General features: G+C 37.4%; 1 long non-coding RNA gene across 3 annotated transcripts in view; it reads right to left on the reverse strand.

Annotated features, from left to right (window-relative positions):
• The window catches only part of LOC308067526, a 163323-nt gene that overhangs the window by 18857 nt on the left and 131042 nt on the right, over window positions 1–13424 (reverse strand). For all 3 annotated transcript variants that reach the window (XR_013929632.1, XR_013929633.1, XR_013929634.1), the window contains one exon: window positions 1–13424. This exon is cut by the window's left edge and continues 18857 nt beyond it; it is cut by the window's right edge. This is a non-coding gene — a long non-coding RNA (uncharacterized lncRNA).

Below are 13424 nucleotides of genomic sequence, written 5' to 3' on the forward strand. Positions count from 1 at the left end.
TATATGAGATCTCTAGATTATAATTAGAAATTGTCGTAGTTGCTCAGAGTTAAAGTTTAGTCAAACTTTTTCCTTTTACCTGCTCAAAAGCTAAAAAATATTAATAGCATTGCAAGAATGAAGGGAAGCCAAGAAAGTTTTGCCTTGAATTTTCCATACATATGTCCTTTATTTCTTGGAAATGCAGGTTATCTCGCTATAAATGTATGTAAACAGCATTTAATAAAAACATCTACATACATCTGTCTGGTTTCAACATTAAAATGACATTTATATAACATACAGTGACTTTATTACTCAATGGAGAATAACTGTGATACCAAAATAAGGAGTATTAAAATGTGGTTTGTGATGATTAATAAACAGATACATATTTTTAAAAAAATTTGGTCTGCTGTTCTGAGTAAATCTGGAATAGCTGCTGGTCCCATTAATTCCTAGTATTTGCTTTACACTGAAGGACTGAAATACATTCTGTACTCCTTTATCTCAGCTCAGAAGCAGTGTTTCTTGAATTTGACATTATATGGAAATGCAAAAAAGCGGCATGCTTTTAGTTCAGTCTATCTTATTTTGTATTATTTTATTTTATGAGCAAAAAATATCTGCTGTTTTTAGTGACTGTACTACAGGTTACATTAAAGTGGCATGTCTTCTGCCTCCAAATTTACCTCTCTCCTCCTATGTTTTGTTAGGGAATGACGTACTCTTTTAGTGTTGCCTGTCTAACATATTTTTGCAGTACCTTTGTCCTAATGGAAAGTTAAAGATGGAATAGGAAATACTTGCTCCCAAAAAACAGAAACTGAGCTCTTCCAAACATTTGTAATATAAGAAAAATATTCTCTCCCTTTTACTGTGGTTTGTTGAAGCTTGTTTTCTTTCATGTTTTATAATAAGCTGTGGCATTTAATGATGCCTTCAATAAACATCACTAACATTTTTTTCCTCTTCAGATGCCAATGATTAATGTTTTCTATGTTTTCAAAGAATTTGTTTTATGCCACAACCACAACTACAGCTTCCCACAAAAACAATTCTGAGTTAAAACCCACGTTTACTCTACTGTTTATTCAGTGATCAGTTGTCTATTGTCTTGCAAGCAACAAAGTGAGTATATTCAGCAATTAATGGATATATTTAGTTACCTTTCTTAAAAAGTTCACCCCCTTTGGTTAGTATGGAAAAAAGAGACTTAAATGCATCCCAGCAATAGAAGCTGAAAACAGTTTCTTCAGATGACATGCTGCTCACTTTTAAAAATAGGTTGGTACACTGAGACAGATGTCAGGGCACTGCAGTTAGGCCACAGCCAAGGCCATGATGAGCTCTTATTTTCTCCGTGAGAGCAGTGGTCCTTAGGGTTCATCAAGGCAGGAATAACTCTTACAGACGTTTCCAGGCCAAATGGATCAGATGTTTGCCGGTGAAGACTTAGGCCTAAATGATCAAGCACTGCCATTTGTGCACATCTGATACTCAAGCTTGGTGTAATTTTTCATGTTGAGCAGGTGGTATGTTCTGAGAAAACAAAATGTCATTCTTCTTCAGTTCATCCTGACCTTTTCAGCCAGCCTTTATATGGAGGCTATGACACAGACTAACGGTGTCTTCCCCACCTAACATGACAAAATCAGTGCCTCTTTCAGAAAGAGTTTCTTCACACTAAATATGTTCCTGCTTGTTCCAGTAAATCTAGTAATCACAAAAATGAATCTTTTCCAATCTGGTTTCCTAGATGCATGAGTGTAGAGGGAGGAATTTAAACACAAACCAGAGCCATTGACTATTCATCAGGGAAGCATTTTATATACACTGTTAGGATTCCTTTACCAAGCTTGTACATTAGTATAGTCAATTTATGTTGTGCAGAGCTCACTTCTCAAATATTGCACAGTACGGTGTCATTCCCCTGACCTTGTTTTTCTTTTAGGGTACAGCAAAAGAACAAAAGCTTGTCATCTCCCATATTAGCTGACTGCTTCCTTTATGGTAGGGCTGAGAAACCTACAGCTCATCAGCCTTTACCTCATATGAGTTACTACATTATTTTTTTTTTAATATTAAAATTAGATGCCATAAAGAAGTAGGAAAAAAGTATCGCCTGCTAGAAGTGTTTGAAAGGTTCCTTCAGTCCTCAAGAAAGAATAGGGTTCTCATACATGCTCTGTGGCAACTCATAAAAAGAATGTGCAAAATGTGCAAACGAGCAAAGCCAGGATGAGGCCCTGACATGCTGGGTACTACATCCTTAGCCAGAGAAAACTTCCACTGCCTTTCATGCACTAGAGAGGACATGTACAGTGCCAGTTTATAATCTCAGCTGCACCAGTTCACACTCCTGAAATTACATTTCTTTCAGCTACTGCTAGAATTAGAACTGATTTCAAGTAACAAGAACATATGATTTCAGGCATATGATTTCAAAATGTTTCAGCAGCACTACTTTAATGAGATTTTGATCCAAAAGAAGCAGAGAGCAAAAGAGTTAACAGATTTTCCACTTATTTTGATCAGGCTCAGTGGCAAGTAAACTCTCAGCTCAGCTGTCAAGCAGACAGCAGCTCCTCTCAGAGATGATGGAAGGTGGAACCTGTTCATTTCCTTGCATGCCTCTTTATGGCCAACAGTTCATTCTCTAAAAATATGACTGTGGAAAAAGTTAGAAATGTTTCAATTGATTCAGGTCTCCCTTGTAAATCAGGAATTTACTCCACTGATATAAACAAAGTCTCAGCATTATGCAATTGCTTAAATCAGACTATAACTGGTACTCTACTTTTATGTTAGCCTGAATACTCTTACATTATTTTAATGTTCTAATTCGGCAGTATTTAGAGTTTGCATTGTTTTGCAGGACTTGACATCTAAAAACTGCAGCAAGAAATTTATCAGGAGGGCAGAAGGAGTAAATACTGAAACACACATTATTATATCTGAAAAGATGTTCTCCAGCTTCAGTTAGTTTCTGTAATTTATATCTTAAAAATAAAAAAAGAGTAGCTGAAAATAATATATTACAACAAAACCCAGTTACTATGTCTCTCTCATATTCTCAGTCTTTGTTGTTTTGCTTGGAGACTTGGTACATGGAATTTTATCTATAAATCAAACTCCTGGAAATAAACTTGCTGAAATCACAATCAGAGTCAAATATTTATGTGATGATTTTTGTGAGAAGTTCAGTAAATATGTTGTCATCAGCTAGATTCTCAAGAAAACATCCCAGGTTCTTTTTTCTTCAACTTGGAAAAATATGATTCAGTCATGGAGAAGAAAATTATGCTTGACAAAACAGCTACCTAGCAGGTCTGCACAGGAGCACCTTCACTGTGCTGCCGTATGCTCATATTCCTTTGATACTTCCCACAGCTGACACTTGGACAGTCTTTTACAGACATCCTCTGCCTGCCTTCCCCATGCTGATCCCATTTGCTCCTTTTCATTCTTTTCTCCCTATGCTTTGTATCATTTAAGCTTGATGGTTTCTTGCCTTTTCTCTCAATCACCCTGCCTTCTCCCAGCAGCAAAAATTCAATTCCCATTTCCATACTCTTCTTGTATTATCTTCTCACATTGTTTGCCCTTACCCTTTTCTTTCCAAATCTTCCCTTCTCCACCATTCCTGTTCCTACTTCCATATCCCTTATCACCTTTCCTCTCTTCACACCTATCCATTTCTCTGGCTGTATCTTAGCTGCTTGCTCCATGACTAATACAATTTTAGTTACCCAGATTTCCTCCATAGCTTATTCTTTTTAGTGCCTGGGTCTAAGAGATGAGATCCATTTCTTTCCTCCTTTGTTCAGGGCATTGCTTTTGCAGTTCCCCTGCCTGGCCTAGGGCAGTGCTTCTCCCCTCATGCCCTCTGCCACAGATCAGATCTTGCTTGTTTAGGTTCTGGCATATAGTGCCAACAGCCACTGTCCTGATACTGGCTGACTGATGCCTTTCAGTTCTCCTGCAATCTCTCTTCAACAGCCTCTTTTTTCCAACTCCTCACCTTCTGAGGTGTTTGCATCCTCATTTTCTACTTCTATACACTGGCTAGCATCTGACCATTGTTCCCGGCGATTACTGCAACACAGGTAAACACACGGATAAATAAATAAATAGCATAAATCATATTTTATTATGAGGCAAAAACAAGCTGCCATTTTTTAAAGTTTTTCCCAAAGACCTCAAATGCTTATAAGTTAGATATAAGTTAGAATTTAGAGCACACAGAAGCATGGAACTTTGCACTGAGCATTTTACAGAGATAGACAACCTTGGCCCATGTTGGAATCCTCTTGGTTATCTGAATACCAAGACAAACAGGAATTGATTTTGTATCACTTGCAAACAAGGAGTGAAAAAGAAAGGGAAAAAGTAAAATTTCAATGAAAACCACTAGTCTGCAAGTCTGTGCAGTTGCATTCAAAGCTTTAACTGCATGGTCAGTGAAAACCTCTGCTCATGTTCATCTGCTGACACAAAAGCAAATAAGATGTCAGTCTTTGTACAGAATGAGACAGGAATGAATGCAGAAAAATATACAACTTTATGGGCTAAAGCAATGGTACAGCTTTACTTTAAATATTGTGATTAATTCTGCATATGCTATCTCAAAAACGTTGATTGCAGGATAATAGCAAGTCTAAAAAAGAAGACAAGGGTAGATAAATTGATCTTAAAGTTTATAGACTGCACAGATCCAGAGTGGTTGTTGTCTGTGTGGGGCCAGAAATCAGTATCGTCACCAGAACCTTTCTTAAATGTAAATGTAGTTCAGTTTGGATAGTTAGGTCTTCACACAGGTTATTAGTCTGGTGAAGTCTAAAGGGACTTTAAAGATCCTTTGAGAGAAAAGCTGTATAAATGCAGATTTATGAACTTTGCTTACTGACAATAGTTATTTTAATTTTGTCATTTCTCAGATTTTCAGCAAAGAAACAGCTACTGGCTTAGTGCTTAACTCTGCATATTTACATAAAGCTTTTCCATGTAACTCCTCATTCCTAAGAAATAAAGTATGCCTGTTTAGAAAAATTCTTAGGCACATTCCTTTAAATTTTTGTCTTTAACCTCTTCCTTGCTTTTTATTCATATTACACAGATACAAAGTTAAAAAGCTCAGCAAATCTATATAACTGAGATGAGATGCAGGCAACTGCATCATATTTATACTCATTGTGTTCCCATTAGTTGTCTCAGAAACTCGCTCCTTTGAGAGTCAGAAACTTTTCAACTTTCAGTCTAAATTCATGCTTTATTCATATTGTACATCTCTCTTCCCCACTGATGCTTATTCTGGCTACGCTTCAAAAAACCTGTATGTTTTTACTTTTGTTTTGCTAGATTCGATACTGTGCAGTTTTGTTCCAGTCCCCTAAGTTTCCTCAAACATGGGGGAGCAGAACTGTACATATTTTCCATTTTGGATTTGTTTTCTCAGTGCCGTGTGCAAAAACATTAATAAATTCTCTTGAAAATGCTTCTCCTAGTACATCTAAAATTTCTTAGACATTTTTTTTCCTGGAGATTTAGTTATTCTGTGATTGATTAATACAAATTAATTTTTCATCTTCTTTTATTTGCTTGAACTTCATGCCAGCCCACTTGATTAGGCATTTCAATGCAGGCCACAGCAGTTCAGCTTACATATATTTATTTTTAACTAGTGAGCCTTGTATGGGGAAGCTGAGGGCTGGTTATTTCTGTTAGTCACAAACCCCCTGTGGATTTTATTAATAAATTGTTTGTTGTTACCACAAAAAACAAAATCAGTGACTGTTAAATCACTGATTCCTCTCACCACTTCTTGTCTGTCAGCAGCTGAACTACTAATTCTGCCTGTTAGTAGCTGCACACTTATTTTGTAACTGCAACTGTGTTTTACTGATAGCAAAGTAACTATTAGGGTTCTGTTAATCTGAAGGTTTCCTTCAATAGTCCCTATGAACTCAGCCTAGCCAAAACATGGTAAAAAAATCTTCCATTAGCTCTCTAACAAAACTTGTAAGAACTGAAGTGTCAATTATGCATGATTTTTTATGGATTTTTAAGATATAAAAGAGAAATCAACTCCACATGCTTAAAAGTCTAAAGGAGTCTCTTAAGGTTTGGAATATAGAGAAAATAACCATAGTCTATATTTGTTTCCTTAAAGAATGGGAAACTGTTTACAACACTTCAGACAACTCTTCAGTTTCCCATCTTCTGAGACTTAGAGTGCCATTGTATTCAACGTCTTCATGGACATAAATGATACAATAATAATAAAAAATAATTGCAAGAGGAATCCTAGTAAACATCTGTCGCATTTTGGACTTGAAGTCAGAATAGCAAAGACACAGCTGTAAAATGTCACTTAAGTAGCAGGCCTACAGATTCCTTTCTAGCTTAGTTAATAAATAGGTAATGATTGCATGTTTAATCACAGGTTGAGTAGTTGTGAGTGATAAACAGCACCAGTTGCATAGGGAAAGAAAAATCCTACATCACAGGAGGCGGTATAAAAGTACATTCTGAGAACTTTGTAATTCCCCAGTGAAAGAGTCACTAACTTTCTAGCAGGGAAGACTGAGTCATCCTGTCGCAAGTGAACTAAACTTTGTTTTGGAGACATTTGTGCCTTGTAATTGTTTGTCTTTTCATTTTTCATATCATGGTTTTCTATTTGGATTGGTGCCAGAGCTGGCGATTCAGAGATAGTTAGGGAATAAATTTATAGCACATGCAATTTGAGCAAAGGAAATAAAATTAATCCCTGTCTTTATGCCAGGTTTCTGATCTTACTCTCACAACAGGGAAGTTCAAAAGCTGGTTAGGTAAGACCCAAATGACACAGGCAGACTGTTACTGGAAGGTAAATCTTATGAGGTTCATGCCTAAAAATAAAGTCTATGAAACAGTATATTTATGTTTGAAGAATTCATCAGATTCAGAATTTGATTCTATTTCATAGTTCACAACTTTAAAACAACTGTATGAAAGATACAAAGGTACAAAAATCAAATAAGATGGTACCACATTAATTGAGAAAAAAGATCTGTTGCAACCTCTTAGCAGTGGTGAAGCATTTGAACTTTAGTTTCCAGCTTCAGAGGCTCACATACATTCCAGTAATTGCCATTAAAAACATTTACCTAATCAAAGCAATCTGCACATTAATCAATATTGTCTACAACATCCCTAAGAAAACCTGTTTAAATCAGTACTGATAAAAAAATCCTTACACAAGAAAAATTGCTCTCTTCCTAAAGAGTTCACTTGAGTTTGGCCTTAAAAAAATATATTCCTGTTCCACAATACAGAACATGGGTGAAACCCATGGTGGGGAAATATACAGCTGAAATGATGTAGAAAGGGGCAGAGATGGAGTCCCTTTCAATATTTAAGCATACCCTCATAGTTAACATGCTCATTGAGGGACATTGCTCACTTAGAGCCAGATATGGTCTCTCAACACTGTACTGGCAGGGGGCAAGTTTTCACTGCTGTTGCCTTGTGCTCTTCTTGCTAGATGCAGAAAGGATTTCTGAGGTTTCTGGCATGTTTCACCAGCACCACATTCACTTTAAAATGAAACAAAGATGTTAAAACAGAAAGTTACTTTGTCCTGTATTTAAAAAGGCACAATCTATCATAGATTTTATAATTAAACTATGTTGAAAATATTCTAAGCACTTTTTAATGTTAAAATGCCACTTTTTTTACAGTGCATCTTTTCTTTGTAGAGGGAGAATCCCTAGTGTTTTAGATCCAAATTCTCCAGCCTTAGAGGATGATAAAAATTATGAAGAATAGATGTGGAAAACGCTTAGTACCTCCAAGATCTAACATAGCTTTTTCAAAGATAATTTCAAATCTGTTTGTTGTTGGGTTTGGTTTTTTTTAATTATTTATGAGAATCTGCATCAAACTTCCTGGCATTCACACAGAATGGGGAGTTTGTAAGTTTAAGTGTTCAAGGTCAGGTTGGATGGGGCTTTGAGCAACGTGATTTAGTGAAAGATGTCCCTGTATATGGCAGGGGGGTTGGAGCAGATGATCTTCAAAGGCCACTTCCAACCCAACCCATTCTATGATTCTATAAAGTCTAGACTAGGACAAAAGAAATGCACACTTTTCTGCCTTTCACTGTCTGGAATCAAGTACTTCAGGATCAGGCACATGAAATTAGAGTGAAAATCAATATGGAAGGAAAAGGAAAGAAACCTCTTCCAGGTAAGGTTTATTATTTTGTTTCTTTAAATCACTGATATTTGAAGCAACACTTCAGACGTTTAGAAAGTGAAGACTCTCCCAAGTAGGTAACTCCCTGAGCAAAGAGCGAGCACACAACTGAAGATAGAAAATTAATCCTATTTATCACCAGCTCAGACTTTCAAGTTTATGCTACCTGTGAGCCTACATGTGGAACATAAGATATCAATGGCAGTTTCCACAGTAGGCTGCAGGAGTAAATCCAGTGACGTCAGATACAGCATATTTTATAACTGAAGTAAACAAATTAATAAAAAAAAAAATAGCAGTTATGCAAATGTCATACTATTAACTATTGTTTCAGCAGAGTGGTTGGGGGGTCCAAGCGATGCTTTGGCAAGACCGTTGCATGGAGGGCTGCCTGCCAAGAGCAGCTGTGCAGTGACAAGTCTGGAATGTCCTCTGAGTAAGGCTGGCTGCAAATCTCTGAGGACTGTGAGAGTGGGAGGTTCTTGAATAGCTTGAGAAATATGAAAGACCCATTCAATAATTAAAAAAAATCATTAGTCATATAAGAAGGAAACATGAAAATAATCTTGTAACAATGTTGCTGTTTGTTCACCCTAGAAAAACAAATTTTGTGTGTGTTCAGTACACTTCCTTTAAGGTTCACTTTCTCCGACGGGTAGCTTTATGAGGGTGGGATTTAAATAGCACATCAAAATTGAGTAGGTTAAGCTGCATTCGAGATTCTGATCTTTCTATAACAAATTTAGCTTCATATTCCTACACAGTATAATACAGTATTCCAGCTTCCTTATTGGCTGGAATTAGAGCTTTCCATATATTTCAGAAGTGTTACTGTGCTGTGTGAACTCCTAATTCTGCTCTCTAGGCTCAATATAAGGCGTCACTGATTGAGCTACGAGGTTAATCACTGTAACACTGGTATAACTCTACTTCTCAGATATATAAAACCAACTTCTGCACTGACATCTTGCTTTGCTATTTTGATATCTAGTAAAAGAACATGCATGCAGCCCAAAGTTATCATCAAAAAAGAGATTAAAACTATACTGCAACAGGCTTTTGAAGAAAAGTGACACAGAATAATGGAGAAAATATTGCCCTGGAGTGTTTCACCAACTCTTATTTTTAACTGTGTTATATACATTTAATTTAAAATAGAAATGAGGCAGTAACTGAAAGGTCCCAAACAGAAATTATTAATGTTACCATGGAAAGAAATTGTTCTGGGAACCAGAAAGTTTCTGAGTATCCCAAAAAGTGAAGGCACAAAAGTTCATGAGCTGCTGTTTCAATGTAGTATTGTTTAGAGGCATACGTTTTAGTTGCATACAACAAAACATCTCTCCATCCAGAGAATGCTGTGAAAACTGATATATTTCAGTGTAACTGCACAGCAGCTTTGTTGAATTAGCAAGAAAATACATTTGATTGCTTCATCATATTCCCACGGGCTTTGTAGGTAAGAATCTTTTATAAGCCGTTTTGTATGCAAAGACACATGCAGCACAGGGCATTAGCCTGAGGCTTCACAGATGTATAAAGATGCAACACTAAGTAACAAAAAAAAAATATTAATGAACAGGAACTACTCTAAGGTGTGGTACTCTTCAAACACAGACCAGATATATTCAGGAACAAATTTTAAAGTTTGGAGACTAAGTTTAAAAAGTCAGGTGCAAGTATTTAGTACAGAGGGATCTCCTCCTCCTACAGGTTTCAAAGAATTGTTCCACAAAACTAAATTTTAAGAAATTAAATTGTAGGGAATTTCTCCCACATTTGATAGAGTGATTTAAGATTTCTTTTTTCATAAAGTTATGGTCCTTTATGTGCTACAAGACTCCTTGTATCAATTTAGCCCATTTGCAGAAATATCAGCGATGTGCAATCTGTTGAAAAACAGCCTAAGTATGGAGACCTCCACCACCACACAGTGGCCACCGACCAAGGCATTCCTTCCTTCCCTCTACATTGCCTTCCTACATTCAACACTCAGCTTGGAAGGTTATTAGGATCTTTCTGTGTTATGACACAGCCATCTGTAGGGTAAAGCAGGAGAGTGTAGCTGTGTTCAGTCTCAGGGGAACAGCAGATTGAGAATATGTCACAACTTGACCTGAACATTGAGAAAAAAGAATTGAATTCTTTTCAATTAAATTATTCAATAGTAATTCAACTTACACTGCACATTGGAGATTGATAAATGAAAATTTATCCTTAAATATTAGTGAAAATTAATAATATTTTTGTTAAAGGATACTTAAAATGAGTCATTTCTTATGAGATGTAAGAATCTCATTAGAAGTTTATATATTGAAAAAATCAAAAAGTACTTTCTTTATGTATTCCACACATTGTCATTATTTTCGAAGGCATTGAGACTATTAATGTTTCAACATAGTCGCATCTTAAAACCTTAAATGCAAGAAAATTCCTAGTTATAATAGTAAATGTCATCTAATATCCAGTGTCAACTCTGTTTATTCTTTCTAGCACCAGGGAGCTCTACAGGACCTGTACCTCTAATAGGTAAAGAAACACGCTATAGCCAAGATGTTGGTGTCCCAAAATGTTGAATACAACTTCATCAGCACTGTCAGTTTTTCAGCACTGACATCTTCATGCAGGTGCTACACATGGGAAGTATGTTGTCATAGTTTCAGCTTTGCAGAGAGAACTAGTTAACTTTCACACAGGATTTTGATATTTCAAAATCTGGGTTTGTTCCAGTTTGAAACAAAAGTCAACTATTTCATCTGTGGAAGGCAATGAAGCTTCACTGTGGGAGCTGGTCATCCCCTAGGATTTCCCAAAGCATTGGTCTTGTAAGCACTGAGCTCTGTTGAGCCAGGGTAGAAAGGGGATTGCCCTGGAAAGCTGCTCCTGATGGACCTGCTTCAGAGCTGCACCCTTCAGTTGCCAGAGCCCTAGCCACAGAGCAGCTCCCCAGCTGCCTGGCTTCTGAGGGAACCAGAGGGAAATGCCAGTGTCTCAGAAAAACATTTTAATCTGTCTGAACTGTCAAATTCCTACCAGAAAATGTTTTGTCAGAGCTTTTCCTGTCTGTTCCATTTGTAATTAAAGACTTGTGTTTTACTGTAAAGTAGATTACCGTTCTGTGTGTAGCATGGTCTGCGGTAACAGCAACAGTGCTGTCATTTGGGCGTTGAAAAAGTGGGGGGGCTCCTTCCTGGTCCTCTTCAGCCCAACTTCGAACCATGTAAAGTACCAAACACGTTTCCTCTTGCTTTAGAATTACTTCCCATAACTTAAGTGAAGGTTAAAATTACTTTTAACCTCTTCCACACTGGCACAGCATTCTGAGAAGAAACCACACCAGAAATAGTATCAGCCTGCAGCAGGAGCAGTAATAAGAATGGCCTGGACCAGGGCAGGCAGGCAGCAGATGAATCCTAGTAATGCAGAGTAGTTTGTGTAACATATGGCAGAAATTTATCTTTTGTGGCACCAAAGGAGAACTGTTTCAGTGCACCAAGAATAATTAAACATAAATTTTGTGAAACTAATTCTCATCTCTTTATAAACTCTTAATGCCAATTTAATCTTCATTGTTATTTAAGAATGATGGTTATGAACATTTGAATATATTTTTCCTCCTCCCAAACTAGAAAACTGGCATGGCCCAGCAGGATGAAGACTGAAAACATGCAAGCAAGACTTGGCCTTTGGGGCCATGCAGTTAACCTTTTGTTTCATTGCTGTTGACACATTGCATAAAGAACAATAGAGTATGAAGCACACAGATCTTTGGGATACCCAGAAAAATTCCTCATTGACTGCCTAATGCATTCCTTTTTTTTTTTTCTTTTTTGTTAAAAAGTGAAAAATACTGAGATGAAACTTTTAAAAATAGATTAGATTTTTTTTGATCAAATAAACATGGCAATTAAAAGTGTCTTGTCTTGAAATCTGTTGTCTTTTTCCAGGAATCCAATTTTATTGTTAGTTTGGGGACCTTTTTTTTTTTTTTCCTGATTGGAAAGGCACATATTTTAATAGAAAAAAAAAGAAAAGCAAGCTTTTTTTATTGCATAGCCCTTATCCAAGCTAATGTATGGTGGTTTTAACATATGATGTATATGAGATGTGTACTAGGGGTAAAACAGACATTCGCAAAACACGGAGTACTAGAAGACACTCTATATCAAAGGCACAATCCATCTCAGTACAGGATGTTGCAGGACCTGCTCTCCTGAAATGCGCTTTGCACTAATTTCTTGTCTGCAACAGCAGGTTACAGAATCATCCCTTGCTGAGTTGGCCAATACATGTAAGGTCGCAGTGGGAACATATTTCTGCTTGTACTGTAGACTTCTCAGTGTGGGACGTCAGTCAGAGTTGCAAGAGACTGACATAGACCAACCAAAATAGTGCCCCATTAGCTTGCAGTTTCTCACATATGTTTGACGAGCACTTGCTTGGCCAGGATCAGAACCCAGTGCTCCTCACATGCACATACATATTTTTCCCCCTAAGCCACACTTGTCTCTTTCTAGGTGATTGGGGAGGGAGCATGAGGAGGGAACAGCACCCCACCCAGAAAAACAAACTGAGAGCAGATAATCAGAGCTGTTTGCCAGAGTAATGTCAACAGACAGCCAGAGCAGACTGTGGCTTTCAAGTAAAGACCTAGATTTGGTTGGGCTGTACTACTGAAGTGCTACCAAAGACAAAGTTCTACCCATTTAGATACCTTTCCTCCAGGTACCCACACACCAGACACTTTATTTCTCTCTCTTGGGCATATGTTGTGTGATCCCTTCCATTCTTGCCCAGTGAAGAACAGCAATCTGTCCTGTCCACTGCTTTTCACATAGCAGCTATGCCCTCTTACCAAGGAAAGTGCACCCACTCCCCTGCAGGACTGTGACTAAGTCTGTCAATTCCTCATGGAGCTGTGTTCAAGATACTAAGAGAAAAAATAGCATAAGACTTTGGAGAAGGCTCTGAGCACTTTCCATGGCGTTCAGACACTCCCCTCCCAAGCAAACTGTTGTTGCATCCCTGAGATGGATAAAGAGAATATGCCTAACAACAATTCATCTCTTCTTCAACGTCATGTCAAACCACCTCACAAAGCACTGAGGTGTCTCTAGAGTTGGCAGAGGTGGGTGATGGTGTGAGCTTGGGCCTTGGTGGAATGACGGTAAATCCCACTGTCTGCCATTCACCCAAACTGCTGG

Source organism: Falco punctatus, assembly GCF_963210335.1.
Source record: "Falco punctatus genome assembly, chromosome: 7".
In the NCBI taxonomy this organism is placed as follows: Eukaryota; Metazoa; Chordata; class Aves; order Falconiformes; family Falconidae; genus Falco; species Falco punctatus.